Below are 26412 nucleotides of genomic sequence, written 5' to 3'. Positions count from 1 at the left end.
GACTTTCCAGAAATCTATTACCACTACTATTAATTTACTGGAGGATTTTGGGCTAATTAACAGGTAACTGGTGACCAAAAACTTTATTGGCTACTTGCCTAAAGTACCCATGCCATCTTCCTTTTCCTCCCATTACAGATCTCTTACTCAGCCTTCTTCTTTTGTAGGATATTTTGTGGGGTGGGGTGGGACAAGGCTTTGTGCTTGCAAAGCAGGCACTTTACCACTTGAGCCACACCTCCAGTCCATTTTTGCTCTGGTTATTTTAGAGGTGGGGACATGTGAACTATTTGTCTATGCTTGCCTGGAACCACAATCTTCCTGATCTCAGTCTCTCAAGTAGCTAGGATAATAGGTGTTAGCCACCAGCACCTTGCTTGAGCTTGGAAAAATTTATTAGAAGCAGTGCAACCCTCAAATCTCACCCTTTCAGTTGGCTTGTGCCTCTCTACCATTGGCATTTGTGGCTACAGAGTAATGGTTTGCTTTGTGCCTCTTCCATAAACCTAAACTGTGATTCTATTTGCTCAAAGAGAGACCTACAATTAAGGATCTTATTTTCTAGGCTCTAACACTAAATCCACTTGGTGCTTTAGAGCTTCCGTGGGGATGCCAGTATTTCACCGTGAGCTCTGATGATGTTAGTGATGCTCTACACACTAGGAAATCCAGGAGGCACTGTGCTGCTATGGAGGCTTTCCTTTTTTTCACCATAGTCGTATGTTTTCACCAGTAATTTTATGTGGTACTGGTGCTTAACTCAGGGCTTCTCACTTGCTAGGCAGGCACTCTACCACTTAAACCACTCCTCCAGCCCTTCACCAATAATTTTAGACAGTAAATTAATTTCTCCTTCTCAGATTACTTTGGTAAAATAACCAAATGCGGAGAGTTGTTACATTAGGTGGGAAGTAAAGGTATGGAAATAGTCCAAGATCTGTTCCTTTTCACAGGTAGCTTGACATTTTCATGTGTTTCATTCTATAGGAATAGTTTTGCTGTGTTTGATTCCATAATTGGGATATAATGAGAAACAGAATCAAGCTGTGAAAACGTTCAAGACAAAAATCTCACAAGGACTATTTATTTAAATGTGATGCAAATTTCATCAGTGGGGTCTCACCTCTTTCGCCTTAGTCTTTGGGAAGAATAAAGGCTAATCCTCAATAAAAATTCTAACCTGCATATTTATTAAGTTTTTCTTCTCTTTGGAGGAGGCAGAATAAAACTGCAAATAAACAATGCATCAATATAAGAAATGAGGGAACTTGCATTTACATAAAGCCTAATCCAAAGCTATGTGGGAAATATAAAAAAATGCCATATTGGTAAAGTTGAAACTCATGAAGCCCTAATGATATTCCTCTGAATTTTATATGCCTGGCATTGAGTGAGTTACTTCCTGAGCATTGACAAAATCAGTTCCATTGTTCCTTTAATTTCATTATTTTTTCCTATAAAATAGTTCCTTTTCAGACAAGAGTGCCATGATAGGCAATGACACATACAATAAAAATGAAAACATTCCCAGTTAACAATGAGTGATTAAGTTGTCTCAGTAGCAGTCAATATGGTTTCATATTCTTGCCTCGTGCATTAAAAGATGACTTTAGAATATGCTATAATTGTCATTTTAATATACATTGTTCAGTATGAGAAAAATAGTTTACTAAATAATGCTTTTTTAAAAGCATCTGAAAATAAATGTGGCAATTAGCAATACATATGGAATCAATGATCAGAAAATTTCTATTTTTAGATAGAATGAAGCATGTATCCATGACAGAGAAATAAAATGAAATTCAGGTAAAATGGCACATCTGACTCAGAAAAGAGCATTTCAATTCTGCTCAAAAGATGCTTCCAAACACTAAAAGCAGCAAGAACCTCTTCAGTTTTCCATTTGCTAATTGTTTCTAATCTATTCTGCAATAAAAAAAAACACGGTGTGCTAATGGATAATCATTAAGAAGGAGGGAATGGCTTTCAGAAAGCTGAGCTTTCTATTGTCTCCAGGTCCAAAGAAGGCATCAGCTGTAGTCTGGAGGCTTTGATACCTAATGGTAGCTGTTGGTTGCTGTCACTAGCCACCTGACAATATAGAGTTGGAATGTCCTTGTGCTCTAGAAGGCTCTCAGATTTCATATCTTTTTTATTGTCTGTTCCAAAGCCCTATTCAGTATTTTTAAACTACCTGTGCTCTTTAGGGAGTTCTAGCTTGTGTAAAATTAACTCCACCCCCACCCCCAAAGGCAAGATTCTGGACTAATGGAGAGGAAAAACATGAACATAAGTTATTCCAGTGTACAAACTGCCTCAACTGTGTTTCTCTTGGACTTTTGTGTTGTGCAATATGGTATTCAGGGATGGAATTTATCTTCCTAATTATATTTTGCTTAGGTGAATATTAAGATGATTGTGTATTTTCTGAACCTCCTCATCAGGGAGAAGTAATTTGGAAATTTGATAAGGCTAAGCCAGCCTGGAATTAAAAATTTTCTACAGATACAATCAGTTTTCCATCTGCTAATTTCTTCTAATCAGTCCTGAGTCAAACGGCTCAACAGAATCCATGAAGCAGTTAACATGGCCCTGATTATTTATACACATATAATTGAAAGCTCATATAATGAGTTTTGAGAAATAAAATCTACAAAGCAGCTGATGCCCATCATGTATGTGTATACATTAAATCTTTACATAAACCAGAATGACCATATCTAAATTAAAACCTTCTGTACCGACATCCACTACAATTTTTAGAATGGTAAAATTTGAGTTATGTCTGTATTCTGCATCTAATCCCAAAGACATTCCTGACTACTGTCCCTCACTCTTCACTATGGATACATGTAATAACTAGATACATAGTTGTGGACAATCTTACCAACAAATATTCAAATAAATACACATAGATTTCTTCAATTAAAAAGCAAACTGATCACTTACTCGAAATCCAACTTATAAAATAATATATGGTTGAAATGAGGTGGGGTAGGCACTCTAGTCTGTATTTTCAATGCTTTGTACTTCACTTAATATCATTACATATGAAATTTTAGTTATTCCAGAGTCACAATGAGGAAGCCCTATAGAAAGTCCCATAGCACCTTCTTGTGTGATTCAACTGTCTCTTTAGCACTCTTTGTCATCTGATCACGTACTAGTCTAGTTTGGGTCTTATTTAGCACACCCCAAGGCTGCACTTACAAATAGGCAGCTGCTGCTACAGCATCTTCTTAAGTGGCTCCATCAGTGAATAAGTAAAGAGTGTGGATGTTCCAGTGGCCTGTTTTGGCTCAATGGTACAATCTTCCAGCTGGTGAATTCCCCAGGAAGTCACCACTACAAGAATAATCTGTGTGATTGATGAAGTCTGAAAAAATCACTCCTATCCAGATTGGGAGGAAACTCTGGCTAGCACAGGACCTTGAGGACAATACTATGAAAGCCCACCTTACAGTTTTTCATTTTCCCTCAAGAAGGTCAAAGTTATTCCAAAGTATTAGTCACGCCTGAAAAGTTGTATTTGATGCCTGTAAAGGCTGCAGAAGACACATGATTTCTTTGTTTCAGTGAAATTACCTCATGCAAGTGAATTTAGAAGAAAACATTTGGAAAAGCAAACAATAAAGTTCAGCTGAAAAAAAGAAGTTGTAAGAGAAAAGAGACAAGTTCATGAATCTTCAAACATTAGGGGAGAGAAAGAGAGAGAGGGAGATAGAGAGGGAGAGAGAGAGAGAGAGAGAGAGAGAGAGAGAGAGAGAGAGAGAGAGAGAATTCACAAAAATTAACTTTCAGAAGTAGATTATAGGAAGCTTGGCAGTTAGAAAATGCCAGGAAGGTTCCCACATAGGACCAAGAAAAATTATTTTACCACCTTTTAAAAGAAGTATTGGCAGAAGGACCAAGAAATAGAGAAAGAGAGAAAGATGAAAAGTCTGGACCTTTGTCTTTCAATAGCCAACAATGTTCTGGCTTGAAGAATTCGGGCAATATATATACCACCTAATTTGGCTGTGAAGTCAAAAGAAACAAAAGTATAAGGAAGAAGTTCTCTTACCTTTTTCAGCCTTTTATTCCTATGTTGTTTTAAATCTCAGTGTTCACTAGGTTTACTAAATCCAGGGCATGCTAGTTTTAATAAGTTCCTTAAAAGTGAGGGAACCAGCTAAGATCTGTTTGTAGGAAAGGGGTTCTCGGTGCCCCAGAGTTTGCCCCTTTGGTACCTTCATAGCTCTGTAGCCATGAAGAGTAATTCTATTTCACAGTTTCCAGAGATCACCCCCAGGTAAGATTCTGGTCTCACTTAAGCCTAAAATCCTTTCACTCTTCAAATAATTTGAAGAGACAAAGCCATAGTCCTGTAAGGCTTGGGAATCTGTGTCAATTTTCCTGCAATTATCATGGTGCTTCTACAGCTACCTGAGGCTCAGTTCAAGCCAAGGCTCTTATGCTCTTGAGTTATTCTTGATCTAATTGTATAATTTAGTTTCATCCCTGTGGACTGATCATCATCCTTTGTACTTACTGCAATTATTTCTGATTGGTTTTAGGGGATAGAGGGTGAGTTAGATCTGTACCTTTTAGACAGAGACGGTGAAAATAATTTGGAAGATTTCATAAACACTTATAATCTGTGTAACCACAACATACTCTTCTGGCTGGGCTTTTGGTAATGTATCATAAGCACAGAGCACACTGTAGTTAATGTCCAAACACCGATTCTAAGCAAAGGGATAATAGTAAAGGCATTCCATTCCTATTGATGAAGCACATGCAGGTTATTTTGCAGTGGATTATGTTTCAGTATTCCATAAGTGCTCACCAGATGAAGGCAGTCTAGCTGAGATGTAATGGCATTTAATTCTTCAAAGAAAAACAGAAAGTCTTTACCCTCAAAGTAAAACAGGTGACTTAAAGTATGTGCCTGACCACATTCTTATTACGCACCAGGATAAAACAGGGCAGCAAATGGTGCTATTTTAAAACAAAAGAATGATAATCTGTTATGAAGAGAAAAAAAGAAGGACAGCACTAATACCATCTACTAAATTTGGACTGATATGGTACAGGAAAGCATAAAATCTGCTCCCTGGATGATCAGGTGAGGGGTACCACACTCCCAGGTTTTTACTATTTAAACATGTATCTCTATCGTTAATGTGTTTTGGTAGGGACTTTTTGACCTATTATCAGGGCATATCTGCTATATTTCTTTGCCTGACGACATTTTGAAATCAAGATGTTCAAATTCTGAATGACAGCAGTTTGTACTCTCTAAACTGTTCAACAAGAGCAATAGATTTTCTTCTTCCCAAGAAAAGCTTGAGTTGCTACATTACCTCATAAACAACCTCACTAAGATCCAACATCTAAAAGGTTTTTTTTCTTGATACAATACACAGCACATTTGTATTCCTGAAAGGAAAAGTGTATTTTTCTTGTTAGAATCTAGCCATATTCGTTTTCTGGTAATGAGGAAAATGATGAGAAAGCTTACATGGGCTTAAGGAATGATCTGAAAAAAATGTATAATAAAAGAATATTTGAATAAGGGGTGTTAAAATGAAGCTCTGAAACAAAATGGAGAAGTTGAGACATGGCAAAATGTATGGAAAAGAGTATTATATTGAATCAGATATGTGGTCTCAAATTTCACTTATTTATTAACTGTGTTCCCCTGGAAACCACCACCTGAGAATATCAGTTTACTAATCTATAAGGACACAATAATAATCCCTTCACTGTTTGTCTCACAAAGTGGTTATAGGAATCAAATCAGTAATGTGCAAATAGTATAGCTCTTATAGTGTTAGACATATGCAAACTACCACAATATATGTGAACAGAACACAAAAACATACATAACATAAGAAAAAAATTATTAACTCTTCCTTTTCCTAACACTTTTTCAAGGATTCAAGTACTGATCTAGATATGGAGGTAATATACATTTGGACACAAGCAGTGTCCTTTTCATAAAAACAAAATGAAATAAGAAGAAAACAACATAAACAGACTACTACAATTCAGCTATTAAAATGATAATTTAGAAGAAAAATTTAATACATGAAGTAATATTTATGAAGAAAGCAGTTTTCAAACATGGCATGCATAGAGTGATACCAAATATGCATATATGTAACATATATGGACTCTATAATACACAAAATCACATATAAATATATATGAGAGGCTCAATTTGAAACTTATAAATTCCTGTTATTTAAGACCATAAGATAGTAACAAGGACATTTCAATAACTAACTGAAGAGATTTATCAAAGTCGAGTTTCTCCAAATAAGCCGATCAGTTGAATTTTCATGAAGCATTGGGTTGGTGGGGTAGGTTCCAGATGAAGTAGATTTGAAATCGAGTTCCTGTCAACCTTTGCCATACGGTGGTAGCCTGTGCCCTCTGTATGGGAAACCCTGCCCTGCGCTCCCTTCAGTAAGCTTACAGATAGAGTGCAGACCAGGGTCTCCCAACAGCAGCTGATTCAACATTCCACTCCAGATTTTCTCTCTTCATTTGTAATTTTATGTGGGAAACTGATGGCTTGTTCAATGATCCTTTCCTTTTGAATCGTCCTCCTTCACTGATGGACAGTGGTTGATGGGGATAGCCTATGGCCTAGTGGATCATTTCATTCCTGTAAATGATTGTACTTTGGTACTTCATATGAATCTTACTAAGTCATTCTTTACAGAAAAGCAAAATATAATAATATAGTATGATATTTTCCCCATAGTTTTCCAAGAATTATAGTCTGCTACATATTGGTCTGAAGTCAGCACGTCATTATATGGATATTAACAGTAAATAATAATATCAGACATTTACTAACTCGATGTATGTAACCCTGTAAAATGCCATGAATGCATCATTCTTCTTTAATTCTCTTGAAGACCCTATGAAGTTTATACTATTACTTCCCCCATTTTATAGATGAGGAAAACAAAGGACAGAGGATTAACTCCTTTGTTGCAAACCTTGCAAGCATTTCAGCTGGGATTCAAACCTATACTTTCCACATACTCCACATGTCCCAGAATGCTTGCCTCCCTACAAGCACTTTGAAAGCAAATAAGTGTGTCATTTATTAATAATGCTTGAGCCTTCTCAACCTCAGGGCATCAAAAGGGGTTGCCACAGGGTAAAGAGAAAGGTTAATCTGTTTTACTGCAGATAGAGGCAATGGCTCCACTGTTAGCTATTTTGAGTTTGGAAAGTCATTAATCATAGGTGAATGCTCAGTAGCCTGTAGGCTATACAGGTCTGGTTCTCAAGAGATACCCACACAGAATTGAATACACCTACTAAGGCTGGAAACTAGGGGCAATAAAGATATCAAACATTTAACAAGAGATGAAGAGGAAAAGTAAAAAAGAAAAATAGCTGTGGTGGAGACAGAGAGAAATCAGTGTTGTGAAAGCCAACAAAGTGTTAGCTTTGATGAAGAGGATGTGACCAACAAAATTCAATGCCGTAGAAAGGAGAAATAAAGTAAGGACTGAAGGGAACGATGGATTTGATCTGTCTGTCACTGGTAACCTTAGAAAGTGGAATTTAAAGATGTTGATGATGGCAGAAAATAGAATGAAGAAGGTTGAGGAATTAAGAAATGGATGAAAAATTAAGGAAGCAACGGTGAAAGCTAGCTTGTCTGTCATAGGAAAAAGACAGATGAACATTTGGAGGAGAAAACAGCATTCCAGGAATTTTTAGGGTGGGGATTCCTCAAATGACCTCCATGCCAATGGGAAAAAATCCAGGAGTTAGTGAAATGTCAGAACAAAGGATAATGATATATCTAGGGCACATGGTTTTGGGAAGGGATTGAATTAGTGGGAAGAAAAAAAGACTTGGCCATGAAAAAGAAGCTGAGCCCTTCTTTAGGAAGAAAGTGGTTGGCCTCTAAAGCCCTTAACAGTACTAATGTTCTTTGACAAAGGCTGGTAAAATCTTACAGCTGTTGAAATGAGTTTTGGAAAACTAGGAAGGGAATGTACCCCTGTGGGACTTAGGCTGGCTCTGTGTGGTACAAAACAGGGAATGGTACAAGGATCGAGTCTATTTCAAATTACTACTAACCTCCTCACGTGATGCTGAATGTAGACTGTTTTCAACAAAGAACTCACTCTCTCTTTTCTTGTCTTGCCTATCCTCTTCTAAATACTGAGAATAAAATGTGATATCTTTTGCATAAGAATGGCATGCAATCTACATGTAAGTTGATAAGAATATATTGGAAATAGGCCACTTTGATAATGTAGCATGGTGTTCCCTCCTTTACCACTGTCTTTACTATGGCTCAATTCCCTCTCCTCCTTCTGTCTAAAATTTTTTAGCATTTCTCCTGCATGCATAACAAATAACAGCATGATTTACATTTCAGCACTTTTTAAAAGAGGTTTCCAGGTGCTAGATATAAGCAAGAGAAGATCTTGTGTTTTTTCCTTTAGATCTAAATAGTATGAATCTCGGTATTGCTCATGGGAACTGTTTCAAAGGCTGAAGTGTCAGAATCAGAAAGGAAAGAAATGTGTGGGCGGGAAGTTCTACATGCAAACTTGTCATACTCTTCTTTCATTTTCAGACCTGAATATGCATGGATGCAAAAATTATAGCTTATTCTCAAGTTTTTATTGTCAGCATCAAATATAACAAAAATATCAAGAAGATCAGATTGGTATCTTTAGGTGAAAATGTTCAACAGACTTGATTTTAACTTAAATAGTTCTATCTGCTAATGAGCCCCTTCATTCCCTTTTAGTATACTTTTAGCTCCTGGGTAATGTACAGAGTAAAATCTCATTTATTCAATTTCACTACTTTGAAATTTACAATAATTTAAAAACAGAACAGGGAGAAACTTTTTAGTCATTACTTTACGCATAGGAGTACAAAATAATGACAATGAAGAAGAAACTTTAAAACGACTTCCAACATCAAATAATACAGATGGACACATAAGGAAATTCACCACAGAATTATTTTACAATACAACCTCAAAGGCAACAATTCATCAGCAGAGGACAGGATAAGCAAGTTATGGTATATACACACAACATAATGTCATTGACCTTTTAAAAATAGCAATGTAGATGTACATTTGTTGACACAGAAATATAAGCACAAGCTAAAAGAGGAAGCAAGTTTCTGAAGATCTCATAGAGTCATCCCCTTTATCTGTTGGGGATGTATTTCAAAATGTTTCACGAATGGCTGAACCCTACTATATATTGCTATGTTTTTTTCCTGCACATACATACCTACAATAAATTTTAATTTGTAAATTAGGCACAGTAAAAGATTAATAACCAAAATAATGCAATCAAACAATTATAATCATACAGTATAATAAAAGATATTTAAAATTTATGAATTTTTCATTTGCTGTTTCAGAATATAGTTGACTGAGGGTAACTGAACCAATAGAAAGTTAAAACTCAGATGAAGAGGCATTGCTATGTAGAATTATCATATTAATGTACAGTCAAGTATATATTTGGAGAGGGTTGTGTGTAATGTCAATAGACAATAAAATCTCTGGGTGGTGAGTCTGAGGTGATGTTTTACTTAGTTTCAATTTTACTGTTAAAAACTAGATATAAAAAAACACCTGAATCTGAGTGTTGTGGTGTACACCTGTAATCCCAGCACTTGGGAGGCTGAGGCAGGAGGATCATGAGTTTGAGGCAAGTCTGTGCTACATGGAGAAATCTTGTCACAAAAAACAAAAGAAACAAAAACAAATAAATAAAAAGCACCTGCGAACAAACATTCCTAGAATCCCCAAATAACTTAAATTCACCTGAAAACAACTGAGACATTAATTTTACATCCTACCATTAAATCAGGTCATTTAAGGGCCCCTACTAAAAAAGAGGTAGCATAATTTGAATTACTCTTGGAAATAGAAGTAATTACATCTCTTTAAAAATATTTTATAAGACTGACCCACTTCATAATTCTTTTTTAGTCATAAGTGGGTTGTGTGTGGTGTGTGTGAATTGAACAGCAAATTTCAGTATTGTACTTTAGCTGTGACACACACACATACATATATACACACACACATCGCCACCACCACCACCACCATTATATACATACATGAAATAGAACTATGACTCCTCTTGCAATGGCTCTAAGTGGGGCGGAGGGAGATAATGGGGCAATCTAACCAATGTACAATGTAAGGCTATTTGTAATTGGCACAATGAGTCCCCCCTACACAATGGATATATGCTAATAAAAATGGAAAAAAATAAAGACCAGCCAATCAAACCCTTCTTACCTTGGAGTTGAGAAAACAGACCTATGGAGGTGAAATGACTTGACCATGGCTATTAAATGGACTGATGGCAGTACCAAGACCCCCCTCAAATAATAAAAGTAAAATGTTGTTAAAGGGATTACATAAATTAATGGAAATAAGTGTAGATCTAAAATACTCTTAGTGTTCTCTAGCAACAGACCTAAATAAGTGAGAAAGGAATCAGTGGTTGGAGGGACTATAGGTGTTTAATATAAATTAGACTAAATAACATCTCTGCTTCACAGAGGGCAATACTCTTAACAGGCAAAACCACTGGTTTACATGTGTTTAACTGTTTGGGGGCAAATCAGCATCTACATACCAAGGGAGTCAAATGAAATGACGAATTCTGAAAAGACAGACAATATTTATTAATATGTTTTCCTCATATAGAACTTGGATATTTATCAATCACATTGATTGAGTTTAATAAATATTAACCTTGGAATTTGCTTTAGTGCTTGAATTAATAAATTAATTAAATATTTCAATCAAATAAGCATCCACCATATGCCAGGCACTATTTCAGGCATGGGGGACAGAGAACTGAGCCTAAAAACTCTGCCCTCAAAGAGTTGAGATTCTAGTAGAGGATGACAACATACAAATAAATACACATTCGCTCATTCAACAAAAACAGTGGGAAAAAAACCCAAAAATATTGCTTGCAAAGAATTTATATTTTAGTGTGCGTATGCAAGCAGTACAACTGTACCTCAGTATCTGTGGGGGATTGGTTCCAGGACCCTCCTTGGATACCAAAATTCATGGATGCTAAACTCTTATATAAAATTACATGATTTTTGCAAATAAATGGTGCACATCCCCCATAAAGTTTAGATCATCTCTAGATTACTTACAATACCTAATACAACAAAAATCCTATGCAAATAGTTGCTGTTCAGTATTATTTGAGAAATAACAATAAAGACTCTGCATATATTCAGAACAGGTGCAATTTTTTTGCATTTTCATTTTGCAGTTGATTGAATCTTTGAAAGCAGAAACCACATACATGGAGAGCTGACTGCATATAAATAAATATTTTATTTAACAAATATATTTTCAGCATATTCAATATATTCAACATGACTTGACCCATTTATATGTGCTATGTAAGTTATGCATATGTAAAATAGATATATAAATAATGGAAAATGATAGTGACAAAGTGCTATTTTAAATTAAGTAGTCAGGGTGGCCTATTTGATAAAGTGATATCTAAGCAGAGAGACCTGAGAGCAGTGAGAGAGTGAGCAGTAGGGAAGAGGAGTCCAGGCAGAAGGAACAACCAGGACCAGGACTCCAAAGCTGGGGCATGTTGGTCATGATGTGAGGAAGGAACATTAAGAAAGCTAATGCGAGATGTAGGGAGCTCATGATTGTTAGGAAATTGTGGTCACAGACTGCTGAAGGGGGGCAGTCAGGAAAGCCTAGCAATCCATACTTAGGACTTTGAGAAATACATTGGAGAAATCTGAACATAGGAGTTATTACATGATCTGACTTACATTTTAGAAGGATAAGTACATGAAGAATAGAGTGGGGAGGTGTAAGGATGGAAGCAGGCACACTAATTTGAGGCTCTTGGTAGGTGTCAGAGGGCAGATCTAGAAGGTAGAAGTAAGGATGGTGAGATTTGGTTTGATTCTAAAGTGTACGTATTTTGAAGAAAGAGCCATGATTTATTGATGAATTTGAGTGTGGAATGTTAGAGAAGAGAGGAAGCTGGAAAACTTTAAGGATGTTGACCTAAGCAATTGAAAGGATATGGTTACCATTTATTAGATTGATATGGCTGTAAACATAGAATATTTAGGGAAAAGATGTGAACACTTCCAGTTTGGACTTAAGAATTGATGGATGCTAATCAGGTATGCAAATGGAGATGTTGGGGAAGCAGTTGGAAATACATTTCATTTCTGGAGTTTAGCTAAGAGGACTAGGCTGGAGAATTTGCAAAGTTCCCACATTTGAAGTCATGAGAGTGGTACATCAGGAGGGTGACTATAGATAGTAAAAAGAATAGGATCACGAACTGAATCCTAGGGCCCACCAATGGCTAAAGCTGAAGAAGACAACTGAAAGATCCAGTAGAAGAGACATGGGAAGAACATTCACTGAGATAGGAAAAAAATTAGGAAAATGTGGTGTCCCAAAAACTAAGTGAACAAAAAGCTTTTAGGAGAGAGTGGTGAGCTGTATCAACCACCACTGTTAGTCAAGTAAGAGGAGGACTTAGGACTGGGCACTAATTTGGGAAATTAGAGGTAAGCAGTGACACTGAGAACAGCAATTGAGAAGAGCAATAAGGGGCAAAAGCCTGAATGGAACAGGTTTAAGAGAATGGGAGGAGATGAGGTGAAGACTAGGATTATGTAATTCTTTGAAAGGTTTTGCTGTGCAAAAGGAAACTGATAAATGGAGTGGTAGCTGGTGAGGGATACATAATAAAAGTTGATTTTTCTTATTGAATTTGGAGAAATTAGAGCATTTATATGTCCATGGGGATGATGTGATAGCGAGGGAAATTTGGAAGGCGAGGGGAGACAGACAGAGACAGAGAGAGACAGAGAGAGAGAATGAACAATTTTAGAACTGATAAACTGGAGTAAGAGAACGGACATGGTGTTGAGTCCAGCAAAAAACTGTAATGGGTGACCTTATCAAGGAACAAAGAAAATGATCCATAATAAGAGAAAACAAACAAAATTGAGTATGGGGACACAGTTCTTATGTGGGTGAGTAGCTAAGGTGGTGGGAGTATAAGGAAAATTTGTCTTTTCTGTTTTCTCTGTAAAATAAAAACTTTAGCCTGAGGAAAGGAAGGAGACATTCAGGGTTTCAGAGGAAAGAAGACAAGAAATAATCAATGAGAGTAATTATAAAAGTAATTCAACTAAGAAAACTGAGTAACACTAATGCAATGGTAAAGGAAGAGAGGAAGGAAGAAGAGGGAAAGGAGGAGGGGAGAGAGAGGGAAAAGAAGAAATTAAGCACTTACTAGGTGCTAGGGGATGTTCTAAGGTTATTTTTATATGGCAACACATGTAAATTTCTCAACTCTATGACCACTGTTTTCTATTATTTTCCCTATATTGTAAATGAGAAAAGAAAGCAAAGTGAAGATAACTTATTCGAGCAGAAGGCTTTCTGGGCCACACGGATGGCCCACTGAGTATAACGAAGCTGAAGTGAAATCGGTCAGCATGGTTATGGTCTTCTCCAGCAGCACTACTTTAGACACAGAATTGGTAAAGGTGTGGATGTAACTAGGGCTGGGGTATTGCCTATTGACTCACAACAGTGGGAGGGATGGAAGATGAAATTAGTGGTGTACCAAAGAGTGATTATTATGAGATCAGGCATGACAGTGAGGACATGGACTTTGGAGGGGAGAAGGGTTGAAATGCTAGTGAATACACAACCTTCCAGTGGGATCTAGAATTGTGAGAGTCTGAGGACTAAGAAGGTATGACCTATAAAGGTAAAACGTGATAATCAAAGAGATAGGGGAACTGAAGTTACAGTGACAGTCTAAGGTTTTTCATAAAACTGGATAGCTGACATGGCCGGGGACACAAGATCATATAGGAGAAAAGTTCAAGGAACTGAGAGGTCAGAGCACTTGATCTACATGGATATTGAAATCATCAAGATTTATAGCAAAAGTAAAGTTGGAGGGTGTGATAATGAACTAAGAGTCAAAATTGTCAATGGGTTATGAATAATGGTGCTGGAAAGAATGCTAAGCAAGCACAAGAGAAGCTCACACAGATTTTATCTCACCTTCACAGGAACTATAATCATGGGAGAACTAAATAAGATATGTATCACTAGTTAAACTAATAGTAAAGGACAAATATTTGCCAATTCTCATAATTATTGTTCTGATGAGCACCTTAAACTCTTGCCCCTTTTCCTAATGAAGAAAGTAAAGTTTTGCAGGATGCAAAAGCAGAGCTCATTTGTTGTGAGTAGGTCCAAATAGCAATGTTTGTTAGATACAGATATTTTAAAGGTCCTAGTCACCTAACCCAAGAAATAAGATTTGTAAACTGCAATACAAAAGATAAATTAAATCTGAACCTTTCTGAAACTTGAACTACTCATGATTTTGTTATGATAAGCTTGAAAATCATAGTAGTCATCTGCTATATTTTAACCCTACGTTGTATACTATAAGCAACAGTATTTCAGTAAGAGAAAAATTCTCCTGACTTTTATACTATTATTATTTATTTTCTTCCATTTTTGAGGCAATCCTGATCATCCAATATAGATCTTAATGACATTTCCACAAATCAAAGGAACACCTACGAAACATAGGGGAGTGGAAAACTGAGGTAAGTTAGACACTGTCCTTAGTGTCTCTTGTTTTCCCTTTTATAAAGGTAATATAATAAAATTAATTTTAGAAACTTTGATAGAGTTAAAAAATAAGAATCACATATGTTTCTCCCCTGTGGTGATAAGCATTTGGAATATTTGCGGGTATGTCCACCTTTTATAAGGAATGGGAGTTGAGAGATGAGGCCTGAGTCCTTACTTACAAGAGGTTTTTTGTTGCTGTTGTACCCTTTCAATCTGTGCATTTATAAGTAAATCAGACTTCTGCTGTATCACAGAGAAAATAGATGACAGTTGCTAAGGCACCATTACTTCTAATTAAGGGATATTCTCCTGAGGAAAAGTAATTATTTTGAATGAATAGAAACATTTTCAATCTGCAGTAAAATGGCTTAGTGTAGAAGTATCTGAGGTATCTGAATAAAGATTAGGAACAGCAGAAAAAGGCTTAAGGGAGGCAAAGCTGAAAATTACTTTCATACTTGAAACTTTTTATGGTGCACTGAATCTGCAGCTATCTAGGCTCTGCTTCTACCAAGCATATAGGGTCTGTAAGTCCAACACCCTAAGAAAAAAGACTGAGTTGGAACAAGTTATGGGTAAGTTTATGCAGCTAGTCAAAGGTATGATAAAAACAATGGATGAAATTAGTACACTTGGAAAACCCATTAAATGTCCAGTAAAGATTTATTTCCATGAATACATGTTTACCACTATTTCTCACTGACTTCAGAAACCCTTATTTGTGTCCTGACTGTCCCAAGCTATAAAACAGGGAGGCTATAAAGGGTACATAGTTACATTATCTGAATTCAAGAATAGATCATCTTTGTGGAGACTGTCATTATTTCTTTATAAAGAATTCACAAGACTATGAATTCTTTCTCATAAGTCAGCCAATCAGAAATTTAAATAGTTGGGAACATGATTAATATCTAAAGCTAGCACATTCTTCAAGTTTAGTTCATCCTTTCCCAGAGAGCTTTTCATATTTCACTATATTATGTCCTGCCTATTGCAGTCATGTAGTGAGCTAGCATCTCTGCAAAACAGAGAGCAGGAATAGTGATGAAAAATGCAATGATATCCTAGGAAGAATAAAGTAACATTTCAAATAAATTATCATGTGATACGGATAACTAGCTGTTAGATTGAGTCATGTTAAATTTTCTTTTTGTTCCCTTCTGATATATGGCAAATGCTATTTACACTGATCTCGATTTTACATGAAATTAGAAAGAAGAGGCTACAACTGTGAGCCTATCACAATGCTCTATTTGTGCACCTTTATGACTGGATCATATGTTGACAATACTAGACAGGTGAGCCATGGAAAGTCTTAGCTCTGAAATGATCCCAAGACTTATATTATAAAACATGAACTTGAATGAGTGCAGACTTTTTTCCCACAGATATTCTCAGTTCATTTAACTTAGAAGAGCTTTCAGCCAATAATGAACAAAGAAATAAGCTCAACCTACTAAAATGGGGTAACCAAGCACCCACAAGAGATGTTTTTTCTGTATAAAATGTCTTTAAAAACTCCATTGCTTTTCCATAACCCACACTTCTAAGCTAATATTAAATTTTAGACTCTGCAACTACATAAGCCCAAAGAAATGTTTTCAGAACTTTTGTTACATCAGAGAAAGTGGCCTTAGTCCAATGTTCATTCATCTCCCATAGTGGGGATGTAGACATTATTGGACATCTATACATGATAGATAATTCACATAAGTAATCTCATTGAATCCCAGGTAAAGATAATAATCCATTTTTAGTTTTGGATTCTGAAGTTCAGATATGATATTTGGTAACTTGCCCAAGGCCAAAGAGTTGGCAAGTGATAGGAGTTACATGCTTATGGTGCCTATGCTGGGTGTAACAAGTGGGTTGCCCTATACCCCTATTTTTGTGGCCCTTTATACATGGAAAACAAGGGTGTTTTATTTCCTTTCTGCTACATATCTAAAAATAGATTATGATATGGAAAATTGTATGAATTACCATATCTCAGGAATATTTACAGTACTTCCAAAAGTTGTACCACTGACATGGACTATCTCTCTAAGGCAGAGAAAAGTGTAAACAGTGGAAAGCTACATCATAAAACTTTTCAGCATTGTCTTGCAGATTAAAAGGACTCTGAATCCCCAAAGTTCATGAAAGAATTATACAAATCTCTATCTTCAAATATATTCTTAGAAGAGGAACCCTAAACCTTGATCTTACTGTGACTCTAAAATGAAATGTTTTTTGCATAAATAAGAATTTTATGACAGACTCTATGTCCTCTAAAAGTTACCTTAATTTCACTCCCATTTAGAAAATAGTGAAAGGAGTCTGTAGACTGAAACGGTTTTTCCTAGTTCATTAATGAGGGAACAGCACAGAACTCCTCAGTTTGTAGACATCCCAAATATCAGCAGTTTTGATACCCAATAAGATTAAATATAAACGAATAAACAAACCCAAAACATGAAAGCAATTCATGTCTCCACTCGAGAGGAATTAATACAGAAACCTTAAAGGGACAAAGGTCAACATGAGAAGGGGATCAGGAACCAGTGTAAAGCTCAGTTAGTGATGAATCAACCTGGGTTGTAGCACATTTGTACATGAAAGCAATGCTAGGAAGCTCTCTGTATAGCTGTCCTTATCTCAACTAGCAAAAACGCTATGTCTTTCTTATTATTGCTTATTTCTACTCCTCGATGGAACTGGAGAAAAGCGCAGAACAGGTTCTCCCTGGAAGCAAGAGGGGAGTGGGGGAGAGGGTGGGGGAGGGAGCGGGGGGAGAAATGACCCAAACCACAATGTATGCATATGTGAATAAATGAATACTAAAAAAGAATAAACAAATCAAAGTCAAATCAGTGCTTTGGCACTTCCTCTTACTTCAGATCACCAAAGCTTAAGTGTTTTATTTGCTAACAACTCTAAAGAATTCTCAAGCAAGCTTTCTTGCCAGCAAATGTAATATAAATTGACTTGACCAATTCATAGAAGAGACAAGATTCTTATGAATATATCAGAGACTTACTGACATTCTGTAGTAACACTAATAAAACCTGCTAACATAGTATAAAACTGGGGTACCTGTGGAGGCAAGTTTATTTTAATTTGACCTATGATTACATATCAGTTATGCCTATGTTCAGTAACCAGTTATGCCCAGAAATCCCTTCTGCTAATACTGTTTTACTGAGTTTGTAATGCAACTATAGATGGGATAATTACCATGCAAGAGAGTAAAGCCTCTAACAACCACAATTACCCACATTAATTCAAATTGCATGAAAGGACAAATAACAAACGTTTGGAAGATTGCACTACGGGGGAAACTAAACAAACCAATACAAAAAAACCGCCTAGATATCAACAAAGAAGGAAATCATATATTTTTCCTTGTTATATAGGATAGTGATATTTTAGTTTTAAGTCCACTTGATTTATGTCCTAGAACATTATCTGTCAAGGAAGAATATAAACCAAGTAAATAAGCCCTAATAACTAAATGTACCATAAAAGCATATTTCTAAGCCCAAATAAGAATTATTTCACTTTAGAAACATCTAATTATGTACCTTGCAATTTAAAAAAGCGGTCTACCTCCCTTTACACAGCAAATTGCTGTACTTTGACACTATTCACACACTCATTTGTCATATGAGTCACAGACCATGGAAATGTGACATTTTCCATAGTTCAGTGGGATGAAGAGCAGGACCAAAGCAGAGGCAATTAGAAGGCCTAAACAATCATCCTTTATTGGTCAAAAACCTGTTATATGCCCTGTGGAATCCTAATGTCACTTTTATATAAATAAACCAGATAATTAAGGACAGAGAAAAATAAAAGAATACTATCACGAGTGAGTCAATAGAAACTCATATCCAACGTTTTGATCATGAGTAGATAATAACTACTCATTCCTCCCAAGTATGTCCCATCAATTTCAAAGATGACCCCTCTGGTTACCAGCACTATGGAGTTCTCATTAGATCTGTACTCTACTTAACCTCACTGCTGTGAATTTTATTAAAAATATAATAATGGATGCAAAGTTGAGGTTTTATTTCTACTTGTGAAATAGATTTGGGGCAAAGGAATAATATAAACATTGCTATTTAATATTTGAAGTCATTGAGAATCTGACAAAAGAAAGGAGTTGATCAAACTCATACATTCATTCCAACAGGGCTAAGAGCTACATTCCTGGATTTGTAGTTCAGGAAGCCTGAAATGTAATTCAAGCACTGCATCTCATGCATAAAAACAAAAAGATTAATCAAACAGCATTTTATTCATCACTATTTTGGAATGGTGTCAAAGACTTTGTATATACACAGCTTCTGTGAGGAGCAGGGAGGAGACAAGTACATCTGCAGGCACATTGAAAACCACAGAATTTGAGCCTCTAAGTGGTTCCTTACTGAACTGCCTCATTCTTCTTATAGCCATCTATCATTATGTAAAAGTGAGAAAGCATTCATTTTCTCTCAATCTTTGGCCTCTTACATAGTAAAATTTCTTTCTATTATTTATTACCTACATATTTTTAGAATATTTACTGTGTATCTGGTAGTGAATTTGGTAGAATGGGAGGTATAAAAGAAAGCATTTTTCTTATCTTCAAAAAGCTTAAAATATAGTTAATAAGGTGCCATATTTACATGTAGAAAACATTAAGGAATAAAAGAGTTGTATGAAGATACCACACACATTGTATTCTGAGAGCAAAAGGTGAGGTACTGTAGTGTTTCTCCAGCCTTTCATGAGGTTGTAACAACAGAGAAGAAATAGTTTGATATTATCTGATACTTCTCATGCCTAATCTCTGCATTTAAAATAGACTAATGAAGTCCAAACAGAGTATAGACTTAAGGGCATACAATCAAATCTATACTGAAGAGACTTCTGCTAAGTAAAAATGCGAAGGCAGTGAGTCTTCCCTTGAGTCATTCAGGAGAGAACAGAATGACTGTAGCAAAAAATAAACAATAAAGCAAAAACAAACAAGAAATCTTATTTCATTTGAATTCAGAATGCACACCTGAATGGAAAATGAATTACTAGATATTCTTACAAAAGAAAATGTCAATTAAAAGCAGGAATTACAATTGAGTTTGTATGGAAGCTTATCAAGTAACCAAAAATAGATACAATATATCTAGAGGAACACTTTTCATTGAATTAAATAGGATAACCACCAAAGGTATATAATTGCCTTGGGGTCTGCTATCAATATCACAGCAGTGAAGTGTCTTTTTCCTAAGACCTTTGGCAACTGTATGAATCTGCATAAGACCTAGTCTCATCAAACAACTGAAAAACAGTTCATGCATCTTTCAAGAGAGCAACTTAATGGTTTCCTGGCCAGGACTGCTTAATAGATAAAGGTACTTTATCTACAACTTACAGAATAAAAGAACACTTTCAGTGTGACCTTACTCCATAGTAAAAGTGTTATGAGCAAAAAAAATGGAAAAAATGATTAATTTCAAGCTGTCATTTTAATTTATTTCTTGTTAGAAAAATTGGTCCTATTTTGACTTTGCATTTAAATCAACATTACAAAACTGTAATTCAAATGCAGTAGTTTTGTGATCACATGATAACTGTGCATACTATGATGTAAGCTAATGTAGGCAATAGTGTTTTGAAGATTTAAGTTGCCATATACAATATTATATTTTAATCTTATTATTACACAGGACTGTATAATCCTGCCCTTAAAGTCCTAGAGGAGCACAAGCTTAGAATGGAAATTGTTTTCATAGTAAAGGTTCTGTGGCATGCCACAGAATAAACTCCCTTAAATGAGATCCTCCTATATATAGTGAGAATATTAATATCAGGGGTTTGCAATGAACTTTTGACCCACCATAGATTCTGATATAATAGCTCTGCGCATAGCTTCCTGAAAGACTAATTTCTTCAATATGTTGAATAAGGCACTCCTTCCTGATGAGACAGTAATAGGTTGGGCACGCACAATAATAGCAAATAGATGTTCAATAAAATCTCATAAGAAGGACAAAGTACTTGGATAAACTCTGCATGAAAAAAATAACTTTTTAATGTCTTGCTGCTAACTTTTAAGAACAAAGGATAATCTTAAGTTCTAAGAGAAAAATTATTTATGCAAAATTGATACTGGTTTGGTTTCAGTTTTTCTCTAATGCTCCAACACATGTTTGAGAATGGAGCATAGTCACTCAGTGGGGTAAACCAATATGTTAATTTATAACCTATGCAATAGTCACTGATTCATTAAGAAACTAAATGTTGATAATATTCAGTAAAAGAAAGTGTTATTGCGCTTATAAAAGTGAAATGGGAACATAATGAACAAATTTGTGAAGTAATTAGCTAATGTGCCAGAAATGAGCAACTTGCTGGTGATACTTTCCAGGGCTTTTTTTCTTTTTACAGTGGGCCTTATTTTCATCTCCCCTGTCATGAAAACACCCTATAAAGTTTGAGATCTGTTAGAATGAGAATAGCCAAGACATATTAAAAAACACACTTAACTACTAGATGCTATTTATTCAATAAATCAGTGGCTTAACTCTCATACTCTTATGACACATTTCATATAGCATACAAATGTCATTGATGTCTTGGTAGAAGTTTTTGGATTATTGAATTTTGGATTTGATGAAATCTATAGAATGTCAGCTAAGAAAATTATATCGTATTAAAGAATGACTCAAATTGTGTAAATGGCATTAATACTTGGGGATTAGTTCTACTTAGAAAAATGCTAGGATGTGCATATGTGAGTCTCTCAAGGACTAATTTAGTCATTATTCAATGATGATAATAATAATTCAGGAGATAATAAAAATTAAAATATTCAGACAAGCATGTCTGGTCAAAGCATAGTAAAAATCTGAGCCAACTAACTGTCCATCTTTTCTCAGAATGATGTCAACATTGCAGGGTAATACTTTACCACAGCGACAACCAAATTTATTATACTTTCAATTTTTAAACTAAGAAGTTCACAACAACTCTGACCAAAATGGCAAGTGCTTCCTTTCCCAAATGGAAGGTTGATCATGTAAAAAGACTACCGTACAAATGCTTCTGTATTCATTATAAAAACATTTTGTTGTATATGTTGATAGGAAATGCTAAATAAACAATAGGAAAACTAACCTTTATGTATGAAATCCAACCATTTAAAACTTATATATACTTGTATGACTATTAGCACAAATTGTGGAAAAGCAATGTAAGCTTATTTGAAAGTATCTACCGTCATATGATCTCCTCTACTGACTCAATGAACTCTCCTCATTCTCTTACTGCAATGGTGGGGATGGAATTATGAGGAATTTGGCCCAGGAACTCCCACACTGTTGAACCCTAAGGGTGGAGCCTGGTACTTAAGAGGCTATTCAAAATTTCAGATAGTACTAAAAACTTTGTGGAAGGAATTGCTTTCATTTTCATCTTGGCTCCCTGATAGTGCCAAGAATGAAGTGTCTTAGCTGCCAAAAAGAAAAGTAACTGGGTCTGAAACAAATCAAGTCCAGAATTGTTTCTAACACATCTGGGGTTCTTATATTTCTTGACTATTACTATTCCTCACCTGTTTGCTTGCATTTTGGGCTCGTATTGATTTTACACAATTATAAAACAACACTACTAGCCAGACAGCTTGTTGCAAAACAACGGCCTCTGTGAATTCACATGCAGGTGCAAGCTCCAATAGGCAAAGCCCTTACTTTTCTGACAGCAAGGACCATGGGTGGTTCATGCAAATAGATGAACATCATTACAGAATGTGTAAAACAAATAAAACCTCACCTCCCTTGATGTTGAAACTCCACTAATCTCACCAAAACTTCAGAGGTTCAAGACAGCTGCAATTGAAGAGGGCTGGTGAATAAAATGATGTGTTATAGAGAGGAAAAATGCCTCATCTCAAAAGATGGAGAGATGGCATACCTGAGGAAAGTAAGGTACTAGAGAAAGGAGCTTCCAAACCATGGAAAATAAACTGCAGCTCCATATGGACAGAAATCAGGCCAAAGTTCATAGCAAAGAAAAGTGCTATACAAAACTGCCTAAAATCATAGCTCTGTTGACTCCTATTTTTCAAGGTTAGTTATTGGTTTGAATAAAGTCACATGCCTAGATCAGAGGTACTAGTATTTAAAGTATTTGCTGAGCCTATTTTATTAGGTGAAATTTAAAAATTGTTAGATTCAAATACCCTTGTGACAAATAAATGCTTTGATTTATTGATAATCCTATTGGAAGCTGAATTATTGTTTGAGGAAATAATTCTATTTGTGAATAGAAAAGTACAAGGAAATTAGTTGGCCAGATAGATTTCCTTGCTGATAAGGATATTAGGAATATAAATATGATAAATAGCTTTAATAAATGTGGTTTGCATCTACTTACTGTGTTAAGTGTTAAACACCCATCTACTCCCAGGGAAGTGGTAAATGAGTGACAGGAATTATAGAAAATAGTAGGGTCAAAACTTTGCTCCATTTCCTCATCACTCATAAAAGTCAATGGTAGAAAATGATAACACTCTTCTGGAGAAAAAAGCATTCTTGATTACTTGAAATACCAGGTATAATATTTTGCACTTTATAGCTCCAAGAAGTTGTATCTCTGGCTATAGGCCAACATTGTTTCTCTTTATTATGCCTACTACTGCAACACAAAATCACAGGAGAATGGAGGGAAAGCTATCCCTGTGTTGTCTAAACATTTATATGAGATGAGCTCTGATACTCCCAAAAGCTTTGGTTGGTTGAATATACTGTTATTCACTTGTTCTGTGCAAGTGGGAGATATTTTTAAGAGTCACACATTCTAAAAATTTCAAATCACTCCAACCAACACCATTTCTTGCTTAATTAAAGACCATTTCTCTATCATATTCAATTTTACCTCCCCATGACATATAGACATGGTCCTAATGTGATCTGAAGATTGTTGTGCTAGGCAACCAATATATATTTGTTTAACACAACTGTTAAATTTCCATAATGATGGTCCTTTACCCACCCCCAGCCCCAAGGACATTCAAATCTTCTTAGAGTGACTTCTGGGCTAAAAATAGCATTGCCTGTCTGCATAGGTCAGAGATGAAATAGTTCATGCTGGTCCTTCCTGTAGTAGATCAACTATTAACAAGTAGGGCTCTGAACTTAGGGCAAATCTCCTTATGTACACAGGAAACTCCAGATGTTGACAGGATGGACTCATGTGATCACTGTTTAGGGTGCCTCATACCTTGTAGAGATTCAACAGTTATCTGCTAATTGATTGGGAGTTTAGATGCATGACAGGGTTCTCAGACTACTGGGCTAAAGGTAGCTTTTAGGTAATCTCTACTTCAAAGGTTACAAAAGAACACAGAAGCGCTCAGCTTCTGGTCTCCCCTAGACTCTGTCTTCTTTAGCCCAAATCAACTGCAGAGAGACTTTTTCATTAACACTTTTACTACAGTGATTCATTGTTATGATATGGGTAGGAACCAAGAAATGCTTTACACAATATTTTAAGAAATCTTTAAAGAGACCAACAACCAAATATTAAGGACTTTAGTTGTTGTAGCCTTGTTGATTTTGTGGTCACGGTATTAAAAGGGATTTGCTATACACAGACGTTTTTGTTATAGTATTTACTATGTACAGTGGAGTTCTATCCGTTTGAATTTCATTTCTGAAAGCTATCACTGTCATTGCCTGGTGTCTTATTGCAAGTTATTAAATATTATGGGACAATTCATATACGCCTTCTGTTAAACATTTTTCTTCCTCGGTATTTTTGTAGACTAAGCAATTATGTACATTTGACTTTTCCAAATCTTCATAAAATATTTTTCTTGGATAAAAATAAATATTTTCCCTAATTTTAGTTATTACTATTAATATTTTGTGCTAGAATTTCTACTCACATCTCAGACCCTTATGGAAGCGGGTATTGTGTGTTACTGCTACTGGCAATATGCAAAATCTATCCAAGAAATCAGTTGAGGTTTCCCCTGTAGTTCTACTTCCAGGGTTGTCAAAAAGAGTTAGCATCAGAGTATCTGATGAACAACTTTATCCTGTTTCTTGCACAGACATGTCATCTATTCACACATTCAGTCTGGGCAAAATATATTAAATGTATTAGTCAGGGGTTTACCAGTTATTAACCTTGGTTACAGCTATTATAATTATCAGAGAAATGTTTTCATTTAGTTTCTCTGTTCAGAAGTCACAATTCCCTTTAAGGTTTGTAATCATTGAAACCAGGTCTGCTGCTTTCTATTTTTTACTTGTGTCTTAATAATTCACTTACTTACATAATCTTGAATATTAAAATTTAAGTATGCTCACAAAATGAGCATACTTAAATATGCCCTTTAATATATTTTAAATACTCAAAAGTCCTGACAGAAATATGATTGGTCTTTATATTTTACACACATATCTATTAATCATTTCAATAAATGCATATCAAAATCATACTTTTTGCTACACACTGTTCTAACACTAAGGGAAGAGTGAAAATATAAGGAACCAGTCACTAATTAATAATTACAGAATTTGAAAGGCAAACTATTTCAAAACACAAGTTTCATGTGAAGAAAGAAAATTTAGAAGAAATGTCTGGATGAGCTGGGTTTTTATTCCTTATGCCACTGTGGCTCAAAATGGTACAAACAAGAAGACAGGGACTAAAAACAATGTCTTCATCAAGGCATTTGACTCACTGGATAAACCCATAAAATAAAGCTAAAAGTCTCACTTGTTCTCCTTCATAAAGCTATCAAGCATTTCCAAACAATGTTGCTACAACAATCTCCAAATGTTCAGTGTACGTTATATATTTAAACCTTAAAATTATTTTAGGAATTCCAAAATAAACTAGCATCATCATGGCAACACAGCAATGACTTTAAGAATGGTTTCTCCATTTGTCGTGTGTGTGTGTGTGTGTGTGTGTGTGTGTGTGTGCGCACACGCGCGCAATCTCCTAACACCTAGCTTTACTTGTTAAAATTACTTTTTAGAAATTCTTGCCAGGCAGACTGCCTCTCGACCTCACCAGCACTGTCTCCCGCGTGTTTCAGAAAGCGGCTGTGAACCGGCGCAAGTAATTCCTTCGACTGCCCCGGAACCCACGGGGGTGAGCAGCTGAGGGGGGTGGTTGAGGGGGTTCCTGAAGTAGGGGCTGTGGCGGTACACCAGGGAGACAGCTGCGGTGGCTGCAGTAGCTGCAGGGCTGACAAGAAACTACTAAAGTTCCTGTGGAAGCAAAATGAATTTTATAAAAACATAATGGATGGAGAAGAGAAAACCTATGGTGGCTGTGAAGGCCCTGATGCCATGTATGTTAAATTGATATCTTCTGATGATCACGAATTTATTGTAAAAAGAGATATGCACTAACATCAGGAACAATAAAAGCCATGTTGAGTAGCCCGGATCAGTTTGCTGAGAATGAAACCAATGAGGTGAATTTTAGAGAGATTCCTTCTCACGTTCTTTCAAAAGTATGCATGTATTTTACCTACAAGGTTCGCTACACTAACAACTCCACCGAGATTCCCGAATTCCCCATTACACCCGAAATTGCACTGGAACTGCTGATGGCTGCGAACTTCTTAGGCTGTTAAATAAAATACATTATAATAAACTGTTAATTTTTTCCGTATTTAATACCTGTAGCTCAGTTAGTGATTTTTTCATATGTAGCATGTTGCCTGT

At 35.8% G+C, this 26412-nt stretch overlaps 1 protein-coding gene and 1 pseudogene across 6 annotated transcripts in view; one reads left to right on the top strand and one right to left on the bottom strand.

The window, feature by feature from the left end:
• Fgf13 (fibroblast growth factor 13) overlaps positions 1-26412 on the bottom strand; it is a 539487-nt gene that overhangs the window by 31397 nt on the left and 481678 nt on the right. The gene's annotated exons all lie outside the window — the stretch shown is intronic.
• On the top strand, positions 25878-26348 carry LOC109685789 (elongin-C pseudogene; annotated as a pseudogene).

This window comes from Castor canadensis, chromosome X (assembly GCF_047511655.1).
Source record: "Castor canadensis chromosome X, mCasCan1.hap1v2, whole genome shotgun sequence".
In the NCBI taxonomy this organism is placed as follows: domain Eukaryota; kingdom Metazoa; phylum Chordata; class Mammalia; order Rodentia; family Castoridae; genus Castor; species Castor canadensis.
This window is presented reverse-complemented; position numbering and strand designations above follow the sequence as displayed.